Below are 16927 nucleotides of genomic sequence, written 5' to 3'. Positions count from 1 at the left end.
ATTTTTTGAAAAATCTTTTCTTGAGCAGTCGTTTCTTCATTTTTTTCATTTTGACCTTTGATTTTTGCATTTTATCATCATCTGAATAGCTGTTTAAAGTTTCTTACATTTCCCCCCATCTTTTATGAGTTTATATACTCCTTCAATGTTTCATTTAATCAGCTCTGAGCACATTTGATTAATTTATTTTCCCTTTAGAACACTGGAAGACAGGTCTTGCACCAAAGCTCCAGCTTGAACTCCTTTTTCTGAATAGCTGCAGGATTCCTCCCAGTCAGTGTTTTTTTCTTCATCTTTTCTAGTTGATTTTCCTTCAGGCTCTCTTAGATTCTTCTTTGCTGGCATCCAGGTAGTCTACATATAACCACCAACTGAATTCACTAAACTAGCAGAGTTACTGGCTCTTACCTCATTTTCTTTTCTTTACTAGGAGAGCTGCAGTTAAGCTATTGATCAGTGTGCAGCCATCATGGAAGTTAATTAAAACCACACTGATATAATTTATGCATCCATGTGCTTACAGTACTACTTTGCCACCACTGATTCTGGTCTGCTCCTGTGCATTTGTAGTTAAACAATGTGCCTGTCCTTGCCTGTTTAAAACTGACAAGGGAATTATGATTTATGTTGCCCTGTGCTGATGTTTCATAGGTGCTAACTTGCCTTAAGGAGTATACCTGTTGTGGCTATGCTTCCTAATTTCAAAAAGAAGAGAAAGACATGCAGTAACAGAAAGAATTTCAAAGAGTAGAGAAAGACATGCAGTAACAGAAAGCTGTGCTAAAATCAGGTAAGTGCCTATAGAAATACTTTGGTTTCTGCATAACGTCGTCTTACACAGGACTCACCCTGAAGATGAAGTGCTTGATAAGATTATTTATATCTTCACTACCTTCATTTCTTTATTCCATTTCTCTGCAAAATGTGTCATCTATCTTCATTATATCTGCAGTCATCATTCCAAAGTCTAAAGTGGATTTATTTTGGCAGATTGCTGAAAGCAGTACTTAGGAGCAATGATAATATAAAATGTGGGAACATTTCATAAAAATGAGGAAATATTTACATGAAGGCTTCAACACCCAGGCCCACTACCCTTATATCATATGTTGCAGCTTGTATTGATCACACAGATTACTAGACAGATGTTTTCTGTTGTGAAAATGCTTTACACTTAAGTATTTCTTTAAATGCATGCAAACTGTGTTTTACACAGCACTTCTATAAACATGTGGGCATTAGTGTCTAACAGCACAGATGCAACACATACATATTAGTAACGTCTGCCACATCCCACTATTTGTATATTCCATCTCTTAAAATACTCTATTTCAGACAAGGGGACATTGTCTGTTTTTAGGGGGAATATATATTTACTCTAGCTGTGTTTGCCCTGTTTCTGAGGAGCACATTTAACTGTCTCATACTTTTTAAGACCCACTCTATAAGGCATTCATAGAGTTACTCCAACCTGAACACTTTAGAATCAAAAACTAATAATTACTTGTGTTTGATTTGCTGAAATTGCAATTTTTATTTCAGAATATTGCCTCACTCCCTCATTCAATATGGAATAACAAAATAAAAACTCCAGCAAAGCTAGAACTTGCACTGAGTGACCTCCCAAACCTCTTGTATCAGAGGCACATGGGATATATGCAAATGACCCTTATGAACATCAGTTGTTTCAGCTAATTAGCAATTCTAAATGCCCATGACTTGTTTCATTATTTTAATGGATAAGTTCAGGCCAATAAAACCAAACCACACTAGCTGTGGATATGCATATTTCAGCCTTGTTATGACCTCATCAGCACAACACAAGCAGAGTGTTTGACTAAGCATAAGAAACACAGGGCGGTTATACCCAGCTGACTTCCATTATCATTAGGGTCACTGCAAAAATATCCCAAACAACAAACTAAAACAATAAGGGAAAAGGTCACTGAAAAACTAATCAGTAAAAACAAAATGAAAACTCCAGCAAAGCTAGAACTTCCACTGAGTGACCTCCCAAACCTCTTGTATCAGAGGTACATGGGATATATGCAAATGACCCTTATGAACATCAGGTGTTTCAGCTAATTGACGATTCTGAATGCCCAAGTCATGGGTGCAACTGTCTAACAAATACTGATATACCTCCTCTTTTGTCCCTACCTGTACAGCAGCTGGTCTAAATGTGCAGAAGGCATTATAACCTTGCACTGCTGGGCTGCTCTCCACTGCATGCTCCACAAGCCATAGTAAATACACAAACATCTACATTTCCCAGGGTGAGAAGGACTTGCTTGGTGGGGAGTTTTCTGTTTAGAGACTCCTGGCATTCAGCATATGCTCATAGTAGGCTACTAGGCTAATGGCCCTGGGGCCCTTCCAAGCCTAGCCAAGAGTTTATCCCCAAAAAAAAACCTCAGTCAGCACCTGTCTCCCCTGTCAATGAGGGACACATGTGGAACCTCAAATTTGTGGTTTTCCATCCACTCATCAAGATGACGCCTGAAGAGGGTCAGCGAGGTGCTCTGTTTGACATGTATGGGAAGTCTATTCCAGAGACAGTGCAGTCTCTCGAAGACAAACGTGTCTCTCCAGCAGGTTTTGTTGATGTCAGATATTAGAGTCATGTCAAGTAGTGCGTGAGATGTTAGACTTATGGATATGGAGCATCTCTAGTAGGACAGGGTCTGAGACTGCCTTGTAGGAGAGACACAGATCACCCCTGAGCAATCTGTGCGATACCGAGCAGAGTGATGGTGATTTGAGCCTGTCTGCATAGGGCAGGTGTTGGAGGTCATGGATTCCCTTTGTGAGGTATTTCAGTGGCCTTTCTAGTTGGTGCAGATGTTTGGAGAGGTATATCCCAAACGGGGTGTTATACTCCATTATTGGTCTAATGAGGAAGGAGTATAGAGAGGTAACAGCCTCCTTTTTTCCAGATGCAATCCCTTTACTTATGAGATGAATCAAGTTAAAGACTTTTCTGACCACTATCACTACATAATGGTCGAATGTGAGGTTGTTATCAACCTGAGTGCCTAGCAGACGTGCCAGAAGCTGTTAAAAACTGGGGGGGACGAAGGGTGAGAGGGGCACTTAGTGATCTAAAAAGGGCAATTTTTTAAACTATTTACTACCATAACATAGGTTCACTTGGAGGACATTTTAAACTTAGCCAATTTCCCTTTTGGTGCTTGAATTAATATTTCCTGATTGGTCTTACCTATCCCATGGCTGATAATTGCATATTAGCCCTGAGAATAACTGTGATCATACCATAGATAATTTGAGGGGGCCCATGTAAGGGATGCAGCATTTAGAAACTACCTCTATCCATTAGTGGCATGAGGGGCAATCCTGGAGTACATTTTCTATTACATATCCTTAGATTCAAGTTGCATTTAAATATGGACAGGGACAAGCTTTGTTTTACTTGAATGGATAGTCTGATATGGAACAATGGTAGCCTCTGTGATAGATATCCATCTCTCCACAACATTCAGTTTAGATACCTGGACTGAGTATTTCTGATGCGATTTGATTGCTGATTCATAGGTTCATAGGTTCATACTAGGCTATCTGCCCAAGGGCATTTATAAGCCTAGCCCATAGTTATTTGGCTTTCACCACCCCTTTAGTTTGAATAAAACTATGCCTATTATTTTGCTGTGCCTCTGTCAAGCAGTGACACTGAAGTAATCCCTGGGGTATATCTGCGATCCCCCATCCATTGGTCAAGATTCCTCTTGAACAAGGCCAGCGAGGTGCTCTGCCTCACATGTACCGGGATTTTGTTCCACAGCATAGGGAGTCTCTGGGTGATGAATCTGTCCCTCCAGCATGTTCTATTAATAACCGTGTCAAGGTTTAAGTCTCCCGCCCTTGTGGTTCTGAGGGATCTAGATTTTTGAGGTGAAGCATATTCATCAAATCAGGGTTTGACATGGCCTTATATGTCAGGCACAGGTCACCTCTGAGCAAGCGGTATGAGAATGAATAGAGCTGGAGTTCTTTCAGTCGGGCAGCATAAGACATATTTTTGAGACCCTTTATCCTTTTGGTGAGGAACTTTTGGGGCCTTTCCAGCTGCTGCAGGTGTCGGTCAGATACATTCCGAATGGGGCATTGTACTCAATCATAGGTCTAATGAGTGATGAGTACAGGGGGACGATGACCTCCCTTGATCTAGATGTGAATCCCTTCATGATCAGGTGGGCAATGTAGAAGGTTTTCTTAACTACTTTAGCAACATGAGTGTCAAACGAAAGGCTACTGTCAACCTGGGTCCCCAGATCCCTGATGACTTCTTCTGTTCTCAGTGGATTGCCACCTATATGGTAGCTAGGGGTAACCTTGTTTTTCCCGAAGGGTATGACTATGCATTTCTTGGCATTTAACTTTAGGCCATGGCTCTGGCACCAGTTATCCGTTTCTGTGAGGCCCTTCTGAAGGATATCTGTGTCAGATGCGTTTTCGACTATGGCGCCCAGTTTGCAGTCATCTGCAAACTTTGTCAGCCATAACCCTCCTGTGTTTGCTTGTACTTCAGAAAAGTAGATGCCAAACAAGAGTGGACCCAGGACTGAGCCCTGTGGGACACCACTTGTGACAGGCTTTTAGTCTGACATGGCTCCAGCAACTCTGACCCTGTGGGTTCTGTCACTTAGCCAGTTTGCAACCCATCTTGTGATGTATGGGTTTACATTCAAGCTGATGAGTTTTTCGATGATACCTGAGTGGGGTATTGTGTCGAAGGCCTTTGCCAGGTCAAGGTAGGCTGTATGGACTGCCTTTCCCTCATCAATGGCCTTGGTGACTGTCTCGAAAAGTCAACCAAGTTTAAAAGGCATGATCTGCCTTTGACAAAGCCAAACTGGGCTGGATCCAAAGTCTGCAAGTTCCCTATGTCTTTATTTATGAGTTCCATTATGATCCTCTCCATGGCTTTGCAGATAAGGCTTGTCAAGCTAATGGGATGGTAATTTCCAGGGTCGGTGGAGGCACCGCCCTTGTGAAGTGGGACCACAGTCACCATGCGCCACTCCTTGGGTACGTATCCTGAGGTGAGGCTAAGATTAAACAGCTGTCCTAACTGCGGGTTTAATTCCTCATTGAGTTCATGTAGCACACAGCCGGGGACACCATCCGGTCCCATGGATGCTGTGTTTTTTGCTTTGGAGAGAGCAGTTCTCACCTGGGCGTTGGAGATGTTTGGGGGGCTACAATCCTCTGGTATAGATATCTCTCCTTTTGGGGAGTTTGCACTGAACCTGTCAGCCAGTATGTTGGCAATGTGTGTAGGTTCAGTAATCTTCACATCATTTTGAACTAATTCTGAGCATATCTGGGAGTTTCCTCCTAGGTTTCTAACATAGCTAAAGAAGGCCTTATAATTGTCTTTTGAGTCCTTGGTGATTTTTCTCTCAAAATTTGCCTTGGATGATTTTATGAGAGCTCTTAGTTTTTTACTTATAATGATCAAAGGTGTCTTACCTTTCAAGGATTTAGCTCTATCTTGTAGTAGTAGAGCTTGTTTATGGCTGGGGTCCACCAGACTGGATGCTTGCCTTTGGTACAAAGAGTCTTAGTTTTGTTTGGGGTTGCCTGATCCATGTAGTCCTGTAGGTGCTGGTAGAAGGCATTTGTAAGTGATTCAGCGGTTTGAGTAATGTTTACCACTGGCTCAGGGGCGTTAAAGGAGACCACACTAGTTTTTAGAAGTGTGAAGTCTGCTTTTGAGAAGTTTTTCACTGTGGTCTTTTTTATTTCAGGTGGGGGCGGGATGAGGACCTCCAGCGAGATTAGTTTATGATCTGATCTCACCAGTGAGGGGTATACTTCCAGTGTTGAACATTGTGATCCCATGTTCATGATGATGAGATCAAGTATGTTTTCTCCTCTTGTGGAGATGGTGACTAGTTGTTCCATGGCATTTGAGTTTATGAACTCCAGGAACCTTTGGGCTAGAGTGTTTGGGCTTGAGTAGTGTTCCCAGTCTATATTAGGGTAGTTGAAGTCACCTAGTATGATGGTGTTTGGAGATACATTTATCCCCTCCATTGTTTTCAGGAAGGCCATGTGAGGTTCCTGAGTTTGAGAGGGTGGCCTGTAACATGCTACAAATTGCAGAGCAGTCTTGCCTATGGTTAATTGCACCTGGATGGTCTCCGATGCATCGTGCGTTGCCACCAACCTTGAGGTGTGGGTGTCCTTTATGAATATGGACACCCCCCCTCCTTTCTTGGTGTTGTCCGGATTTTGGGGCCGGAACGCATGATATGAGGTGAAACCTGCTAGTGCTGGGGTGCTCTCAGGAGCCTTGAACCAGGTTTCTGTCACAGCACAGACATCGATGTTCTCCATACTGAGAAGGGCCTCGAGTGCGTGCATCTTGAGATTGAGACTTCTGGCATTGAGCAGCAGGTCCATCTTTATTAGGTCAGAGGATGCCTTGTGTGCCAGATATGGCTCCTCTAAGCACTCTGTAAGATATGGAGTACAGTGATAAATCTTTGAAGTGGTCCATGCAAGACCTACTGTATAGGACTTGTATCCTTTTAGTAAGGTATCTCTGTGGGTATTCCAATTGTTGCATGGGTCTGGACAGATACATGCCAAAGTGAGCATTATACAAAATGATTGACCTAATGAGGGCTTTGTAAAGGGGGACAATAACATCTCTAGATCCAGTCACAATCAATTTGTTTATAAGCTGTGCAATATAGAAAGACTTTCTTATTACCCTGGGCACATGTTGGTCAAAAGTTAGGTCACTGTACACATAAGTTTCCAAATACCAAACAACTGGGTCATTTCTCAGGGAGGATTGCCAATTTGGCAGTTCCCTGGAGTAGATGACTTCCCAAAGGATACAATAATGTATTTCTTAGAGTTTAGTTTCAATTCATGATTCTGGAACCAGTTATTGTTTGGGACAACCCTTCCTGCATGATGGTCAAGTCATCTGGGGACTCAATAACTGCTTCTAGCTTGCTGTCATCTCAAACTTAGTCGGCCAAAGCCCTTTGGCATTTCCTTTTACTTTTGAGATGTATATGCCAAACAGGAAAAAGTCTCAGCACCGAATGCTGAGGGAATCCATTGGTGACTGGGTTCTTCCCCTATTTTGATCTCCTGCATCCTGTGAGCAAGCATACATGTATGCATTCTTTGATTCACCTTCCTGATTGTAACAACCTGATTTTATTAAATTATATTCCTTGTATTATACACCACCACTTATTAGAATGGGCTTTCAATTTGTAGTTTGGAACAGTCTTCTAGTAAGCACTGAAACAAAATGTGCGAACCAATAATGACAAAACTACCCATTTCAGAAAATTTCAACCATAAAATGCCACTCAAACTTCTGTCATTACAATCCACCAATATCAGTAAATATGCTAAATCTCTGCAGAAGTCATCTACATAACTCCGCATTAAAGTGATCTGTAACTAATGAAGAGGTTGCTGCTAGCAAACAACTTTATACTTCATTGTTTCATCTACAAATAAAGTGTATATTGCTCTTGAAGAATAAATTGCCTATGCTACATTAAAAAAAATTATAAGCTAGTAATTTTGCAATGGGGAATGGATGCCAAACTGATAGCACAAACATAGTTACTAGGTAACTCCTCCAAATGAGGACATTCATAGGACTGCAGCATCCGCAATGGGGAATGGATGGCAAACTGATAACACAAACATAGTTACTAGGTAACTCCTCCAAATGAGGACATTCATAGGACTGCAGCATCCGCAATGGGGAATGGATGGCAAACTGATAACACAAACATAGTTACTAGGTAACTCCTCCAAAGGAGGACATTCGTAGGACTGCAGCATCCACTCCCTTTAAAGTACAACAAAGTACAGTATCAGCAATCCATCTGCATACTGTGGGAGTAGAATTCACAGCCTTCTGCATCAAAAGCAAGTATACTACCTGTTGTGTACTAACAATGCAAACAGCATAGCACTAAACTTCTCTTTCCCTGAAGCTCTCTGCTCCTTATAAAATCCACTTGATACTCAACTAAATCTCTCAACTTCACAGCACAAGAAATCTGGAAAAAGCCAACATTTATGGGCGGGGGGCATCAAAGATCCAAAACCAAGGACACATTTTAAATATTGCTTGTATAATCTCAGGAAGTTGCTAAAGTGTTTTGTGTTACCATGTGTTTCCTGAAAGATAGGAAGACTGAAACTTAAAGGGCTATCATTATTTTGTGAATTCATTTCTCACTGATTTTAAGAGGAACAGACCAAAAGTATGAGCCAAATATTCTGTGAAAATCTGGACAGTTGATAGCTATGGATTCAACTCCCTGAGTCACAAGTGTATGGGTAGAGAATTCAGGTTCTTGTTTGAGCCTGAGTAACAGTGACCACCAGGTATACCTAACACACACACACACACACACACACACACACACACACACACACACACACACACACACACACACACACACAAGGAGCAGCATAACTCCTGCAAATAAAACAACAAAACTCTCCTTACAAGCATAAATCTGGCAGCAGCAACAGAACAGCGGCAGCATAACTCCTGTAACACAGAGCAATAAAAGAGGAACAGCAGCTAGTTTAGTTAAACTTCTGCACATGAATCCCTTTTAGCGTGCAAACTCCACTTCATTCATTTTTCCCGACAGGTCTTGTAGTTGTAAAAGTGGGGGGCTCCCCCTCCCCTCGGCTCTATAGTTCCGGCACCCATGGTGTCCAGGTCTCTCACCACAGGTTGTGTGCTTAGGGGTTTGCCGTTAATGTGGTAAACAATAGGGGTCGTGTTTTTGCCAAATGGTGTGATGATACATTTTTTGCATTTAGCTTGAGGCCATGGCTTTGGCACCTGTCATTAATTGCTGTGAGACCGACTTACAGCATGTTAACATCATTTGGGGAGTCAATGACAGCACTCATCTTACAGTCATCTGCAAACTTGGTCAGCCACAGGCCTTTTGTCTTTGCCTGGACCTCTGAGAAACAGATTCCAAACAGTAGGGGTCCCAGGACAGATCCCTGGGGAACTCCACTAGTGACAGGTCTGCTATCAGACGTGGAGGTGCCTATTTTGGCTTTGAGGGTCTTGTCAGTGAGCCAGTTTGCCACCCACCTGAAGAGATAGGAATTTAAGCCAAGTTGTGTTAGCTTTTCGATGTACCCGAGTGGAGGATTGTGTCAACGGCCTTGGCCAAGTCAAGGTAAGCTGTATGTACTGACTTTCCCCTCATCCAGGGCATTGGTGACAGTCTCAAAGAAGTCAACCAGGTTCAGCAGGCAAGATCTGCCATTGACGAATCTGAACTGGGTGGGGTCAAGTGCTTTGAGATTGCCTACGTCCTTGTTTATGAGGTCTATAATAATACGCTCCATGGCCTTACAGATCAGACTTGTCAAACTAATGGGTCAGCAGTGGCACCACCTTTGTGCAAGGTGATGACAATGGCAGTTCTCCACTCTGCTGGAATGAAGCCACTGTTTAGGATGTGGTTGAATAGAGTGCTCAATGGAGAAGCCAGTTTTTGATGGAGATGGTGCAGAATGCATCCTGGGATACGATCAGGTCCCATTAAGGCTGTGTTCTTTGCCTTGGATAGGGCCTATAATACTTGCTCTATGAAGATGTGAGGTGCGAGACAAGTATTGGGGATGTCAAAAGGGCCTTTGGGGGGGACAGGGGGGTGAAGTTTGTGCTGAACCAAGTCCAAACTGCAAAAATCAGCAGCTGGCTTTGAAAAATCCCACATCAGAGGCAATTAGTCTCTGATAACTATATACACAATTTCTTAAACCCTGAAGTACTTCCACTGCAATGCCCCTCAGTCATATTATAACCATCTGTCCTAAAATTTCAACATTTCACATCTATGGAAGACAGAAAATGTTACAACTCTAGCAAAGTAAAAGCTCACTAAGCCCAATTATTGAAAAAAAGCAACAGACTTGCTGATCAAAAAACACCTACATTTGCATGCACTGATTTGTTAAAAATAATATGGGTTTAGGAGAGATTACAAGATCTGGATAATCCTATTTACCCAACAGATAACTTGTATAGGGTTATTGGTAGATGATTGCTTACAGGAAGCATTTCACTAGGGCTCACTGAAAGTGTTTGGCACTGTGGTCACTGTAATTGCAAGGAGAATTTACCCTTTACAGAACTGGGTACAAGGAAGATTCTGCAGTTGCCTTTAAGGACAGATTCTTGAAGGTTTGTAGTAACAAGTTGCTGTCTCCTAAACTTATGAATAAAGTTGTATTTTGAGGCTCTGTATTTGAAGCCCTCCTTTTTTAACGTTTCATAGCTGTACATACAGCTCTACTAAATAAAGAACATGAGAGCTGCTACACTGACAACTTTACAGGAATCCCATAAGGATTAGTTTCTTCAGACTGCCCAAATGTCTTAAAGACCCTGTCAGTCTTACTAGACATTGCTCTGAATGACATTACAAAAACAAAACAATGGTATTTAGAACAACTAAGATGGGAGGCTGGGGAGAAAAGCTCCACATATTACACATTTTGTGGAATACATTGAGTTTAAATGAAAAAAAAAACAGTTGTAGGAATATATGTAGAACATATTATATAACATACAGTAGCCTATGAATTTAAGGAAATACATTTTTTCATGAGACAGTTGGTTACACAGAATTGAGAAACTATACTGATGGACAGGGGATGTATTATGTAATGTGCTTAGCTGAAAGTACAAGGAAGGTTAGCAAAGGCAGCAAGGGATTTAACAGGAGGTAGAATTTAAGACAAATATTTATATGAAACATTAGGTAGATTAAGGTAGAGAGCTTGTATAAACCTGTATTAAAGAGAAAAGGGGTAGTGGCAGTTGCTTAAAAAATGGAAGTTTGGTAAAAGAGAAAGTAGGTGGACTGGCAGTGAGTTCTTAGTGATAGAGATGCAAAGTTACACAAGTAAGATTAACGTACAGAAAAGTTAAGTAAAGGAAGTGTAACTTTGCAGATGTAGTTTAGGTTGAGTACAGGGGGGGGTGGCCTGGGGTAGTGCATGAGCACAACCAGTTATTTAAAAGCTATTTCTTTAGTGATGTTTTGAAAGCATGCATTGTGTCTACCTGTCTTATTTTTTGGGGGGTGGGGGGGGTCAGTTTCAAATGTTTGCTACCTAATTAGAGCATTGTGAGTTTCCTGCACTATTTGATTGCGCAATGGATAGAAAAGATTTGTTGTTGGATCATAGGGCTTGATTAGTGGTACAGGGTTGTAGTATTCCTTTTAAAGCCAGGCATTTTTCCTGGGGAGTTTATTAGTTTATGATCTGTAATTAACTGATGGTAATTGAGTTGGCTTTTAAGTTCTAACCAGTTAAGTTTTTAGTGCTATGCAATGGTGTCTTTTTTTTTTCTTTTTTTGAGGATTAACTATAACAAACTGTGTAGTATGCCACATTGAAAAGGTAAACTGTTTCAAATATCTTGATGGATGACTTCCTTGACCTATGTCTCACTTCATATAACAAACCTATTCCTAAAGCCTAGAATTAACTGGCAACATGTTACAAAAGCTATAGAATTCTTATGAAAGAAACCAGACTGACTGTGGCTAAAGGCCAATGCAAGTAATAAATATTATAGTGAAATAAACATAGCCAGAGATAGATGTATAAAAAATAGTCAATTTTATTTATCTGTCTCAAAGCATAAAATACAATAATTTATTTGTTTAATTGGGTTAGAACATTGAGGATGGATTGATTCAACTGGACCATTATCAGGCTCCGTCCAGCAACAAAGACATCAACAAACAGGTAAAAGATTTGCACAGACACGCAATAAGTAACACATAGCTTCTTATTGTAGTCCATTTCGATTTTGTGAGAATTTTACATAGATCAGACATATTTATATATTGTGCTGTTCTAAGGACTGGGTCATAGTTTTAATTGAATTTGATGATCTATAGCATTGACATGTGGCTTCAGATATAAAAACATTCAAGGCTGACATTAAAAAGGAAATTCATCCAGATTTTTTCAAGGTAAAGTTGCAGGAACGTCAGAAAGAATACAATAAATATGAATCAGAGATTTGAATGTAAAAGAATAAAAATTAACTAGAAAAAAGGACAATTACAGAAACAACCTTGTGTTTCCCTGGTAAAGATGGTTGTTATGTGGAAGCCATTCGTCAAGAAGGAAAGAAATAAACACATTTAGTTTCACTTCCATAGTATCTAGTAGTAAGAGAACCACCAGGTGAATTTTAACAATTATTAAAATTTCAAGGCAGAAGCAGACTCTACAATTGTTAGTCTACAAGGACTTAAACAGCTAAAGCACATGAGGACATTAAAAGACAAGACCTCTCAACCGTCCCTATTTTGGAGGAACTAGTACTACTTTCAGGCCTGATTTAAAATGTTCCCATTTTTTGCATACATGTCCCTAGTTTCAGGCTTGATTTAACCCTTCACCAGATTTTCTGAACTCCCCTCATCACATGTGATTTCTGAAGCTGTTTAGTACCCAGAAAACCATGTCTCTCTAGTAAAATGTCAGCACTGGCAATATTGAGTATCAACAGACCGAGAAAAAAAAAAGACAGAAACTGCATGAGAAGAGAGAATGTAGAACATCACTCTCCTTTAAACTTTTTTTTTGCAGGAAGGCAAGCCCTTCTCACACTCTACTGACCCACGGAACTTATATACAAACTCCAAGATTGCCATACCTCTGAGAAAAAATGAATATTCAGAGAAATGGCCATTCTGGACTTGGTATATTACAAGTCCATTTTTTTCAACCATTCAGACTCTGTACTTTAGGACTTGCTCATAAGGGTCCTGATATTTCAAACAGTTACCAAAAAAACAAACTACATGACAACATATGAGTGGAAACAATAATTTAAAGAAATAGAACACACCTCTTAAATAAATGTTCTTGTGGGGTCAGATTTTGTGAAACAGTTCATTAAAATATACAGCTTTTACACTATCTCTTTGAAAATGCACTTATATTTGTCCATCACTTCTGCCGTTCTGTTTTTTACATGTGTGTTTCTGATTAGTATCCCACATTCCTACTGTTAGCAGGAAGAGTTATGTGCTACTTGGTGTTCAACGTTTATGCTAATTAGCTGCCCCGATTTCTAGATGATGTTCCCATTTTTCAAGGACCTTTGTTCCATCAGTATCTGCACACTGAGTTGTATGAACACAGGGCAACTTTCCAGAACATCGCCAATGACAAAGCTGCTCATATTAGGTGAAAGCAAGTAAGCGGCATTAATATACTAAATCTTTCTGACTTCCAGTTCATTACAGATTGTATTTCTGTATTATAAAAACATTTAAACTTTATTCCTACTACCTTTCCTGTTCTGGACAATGTACAAATACAGATGTTCAGGTTTTTAACAGCAACTGCTGGGATTATAATATCCTACTGGATGCTGCTGGTGGGAAAATTCTGGTGAATCTGAGCATCCACTCATATGAGTATGAGGGTAATGTGGGTGAATGTTCACTCCTATGAGTGTGTACAGTGTGAGTGAATGTTTGCTCATATGAGTGTGTACAGTGTGAGTGAATGTTCACTTATATGAGTGTGCACAGTGTGAATGAATGTCAATTATATCAGTGTGTACAGTCAGTGTGAGTGAATGTTCACTCATAAGTATATACACTGTGAGTGAATGGTCATTCATTTGAGTGTGTACAGCGTGAGTGAATGTTCACGCATATGAGTGAGTACAGCGTGAGTGAATGCTCACGCATATGAGTGTGAGTGAGTACAGTGTCAGCGAAAGTTCACTTATACGAGTGTGTACAGTGTGAGCTGTTTATTCAAATGTGTATGTACAGTGTGAGTGAATGTTCACTGATATGAGTATGTACAGTGAGTGTTCATTCATATGAGTATGTACAGTGTGAGTGAATGAATGTTTATTCATGTGTGTACAGTGTGAGTGAATGTTCATTCACGACTATACACAGTGAGAGCAAATGTTTACATGAGTGTGTACAGTGAGAGTGAATGTTCGTTCATATATGTATGTACAGAGTCATTGAAGGTTTATTCATATGAGTTATGTATAGTGTGACTGCATATTCATTAATATGAGTATGCACAGTGTAAGTGTTTGCTTATTCATATGAGGATGGGGACAGTGGTGTTAGTAAATGGGTAATGCAGTGGTGCAGCAGTTAACATTTTTGCTTTACAGCAAGTGGTTCTCCAGTTCGATTCTCAGCTAGGGTGCCTTCTGTGCGGTGTTTGCATGTTCTCCCTGCATTCGCATGGGTTTCCTCTGGGTACTCTGGTTTAGTTCCACATTCTTAAAGACATGCGTCTGAAGCATTTCTCCCCGGACCTCCGCTGAAAATAGGCTCTGTCCTAGATGGACTTTTCCGGTCAACAAATGTTAAATAAATAAATAAATAAAATGTAAGCATAATGTAAAAGAAAAAATGTTCCAAACACTAAAACCAAGGAGAAGCCAAAATCCAAGTAAGAATCCAAATAAAGTTCCACAGAAACCTTTATTGCATAGGTAAGCGCTTTCACAACCTCTCCTGGTTGCTTCCTCAGACCAAAACAAACATGCTTAAAAACAATCCCCTTTTTATAATACACATCACACAAGATCCACCAGTCCCCGTGGAGAATACAAGACTCCAATGCTTTCCAGATTCAAAGAGATACATATTCTTTTAAATCAGATAAAAACATATATGTAGAAAATGCATATAAAAATACATGTAGAAATACATATAAAAAACACATAAAAAGTGTGTATAAAAAATATATAAAAATGTGTGTAAAAAGCCTAAAAGCACTGTACAGCATGTTTGCATGTCCTATTTGAAACATAACCCTAGTTCCAGAGCACAGCAGATTGCTTCATACTACTTTCTTCCTATGTTTCCTGTTCTTCAGAACAGGTTTAAGGTATATATAATCATTCAGCCCCGGTCATTTATGTGCAGCCAGTGTCAAAATCCATCTAAGTTCTTTCTGTTCAGTTCTATTACTTAAATCCCCACCTCTCATATTTTCTACTAAATTGTCTATAATGGAGAAATTAAAATAATGGTTCTTCCCCTGCTGCAACATATGCTTGGCTATTGCACTATGTTCCTGCCCTCTCCTAAAACAGTAGAAATGATCCCGTATCCATTCTCTGAGGCGTCTGTTGGTTTTCCCAACATAGAATTCATCACAGCATACACAGTGGGCTAAATATATCACATCCTTAGTTTGACAGTCCCCCATGGCACTAAATTTATATGATTTCTGTGTTATGGGGTGTACAAATAATCTGTTGGTTTCAATGTACTGACAGAATGCACACTTGTTGCATCTCACTGACCCATAGGTCACCAGAGGGGGATGTTCTATCCTTTCTTTATAGCAGAGCATTCCTCTGAGTGGTTTACTGTTTTTATATGTAAACTTCGGCCTATCACCTACTATCTTACTGACCTGATCATCTGTACCTAGAATATGCCAATTCCTATACAGTATATTCTTAATCAGATATGTATCTTGTGAATGTGTCATGTTATAGCTCAAAACGTGTGTGCCACCTATCCTTTTCTCAGAGGTCAGATTATCTCTAGCCGGATTGGAGAAGTATGGGTTCCCTATATTGTCTCTCTGACTTCTGGCTGTTTGACAAGCCTCCTCTATCTCTTTTTTGTGGTAAACTCTCACTGCAAACTCATCCCTCAAAGTTGCCAAACTGGTCTCAAAATCCTGGTTCCTGGCATGTAACCTAGACATGCGCACAGCCTGATTCTTAACAACATTCTTAAAGATGTGGGGTGGATGCATACTTGTATGGTGGACATAACTGTTACGGTAACATTCCTTCCTATGCAGGCTAGTGTATATCTTTCCAGTTGTTGTTTCCCTTATTACTTTAATATCCAAGGAGTCAATGCTAGTCCTAGAACTATTAACAGTAAAGTTCAAAAAATTCCGTACTATTATTCAGATGTTCAATAAACTCATGTAACCTTTCTTCAGTATCACCCCATAGAAGAAACAAATCATCCACAAAACACCAGAAAAGTAATATATTCCTACTGAAATCATTATTCATCATGAAGCATTGTTCCCACTGTGCCATTACTATGTTTGCATAACTGTTAGCTGTTGGGGTCCTCATGGCCACCCCTGATGTTTGCAAAAAATACCTTGTTTCAAATGTGAAAACATTAAATTCTAAAATGAATTCAAGTAGGAAACAAATTAAATCAATCTTTTCTACAGCTATTGTGGCATATTTCATCAAGAACTCCCTTACATAACCTATTCCTACCTCATTGGGAATGCTGGTGAAAAGGGATACTACATCCAAGGTAACCAAAAGTTCTTTCCCAGTTGCCTTGTAGCTGCTTAGAAAGGCATAAAAATCTTTTAAAAATGCTCAGAATCTCTCAATATTGAACAATGTTTAGAAATCATAGGTCTCAATTGTTTTTCCAGATAAACAGATGCTGGCTCAGTAATCCATCCAGATCCTGAAACGATGGGTATGAATGGTGGTCTCAGTTTATTCTTATAGACCTTAGGAAGTCCATTAAAACTGGGAATAACAGGTTTGTCAATAATAAAATATTTATACAGACAATTCAAGCATTGGAGTCCTGTATTCTCCATGGGGATTGGTGGGTCTTGTGTGATGTGTTTTATAAAAAGGGGATTGTTTTTAAGCATGTTTGTTTTGGTCTGAGGAAGCAACCGGGAGAGGTTGTGAAAGTGCTTACCTATACAATAAAGGTTTCTGTGGAACTTTATTTGGATTCTTACTTGGATTTTTATTGGATTTTGACTTCTCCTTGGTTTTAGTGTTTGGAACATTTTTTCTTTTACATTGGACTTTTGACTTGTGTTTGTTCCATCACTCAGCAAACAG

At 40.0% G+C, this 16927-nt stretch overlaps 1 protein-coding gene across 3 annotated transcripts in view; it reads right to left on the bottom strand.

Moving 5' to 3' along the window:
- The window catches only part of CTNND2 (catenin delta 2), a 6416678-nt gene that overhangs the window by 2287728 nt on the left and 4112023 nt on the right, over positions 1-16927 (bottom strand). The gene's annotated exons all lie outside the window — the stretch shown is intronic.

The sequence above is a fragment of the Protopterus annectens genome, chromosome 3.part0, assembly GCF_019279795.1.
Source record: "Protopterus annectens isolate FY-2018-M chromosome 3.part0, PAN1.0, whole genome shotgun sequence".
Classification (NCBI taxonomy): domain Eukaryota; kingdom Metazoa; phylum Chordata; order Ceratodontiformes; family Protopteridae; genus Protopterus; species Protopterus annectens.
The sequence above is the reverse complement of the archived record's forward strand: the minus strand, read 5'-3'. Positions and strand labels throughout refer to the sequence as shown.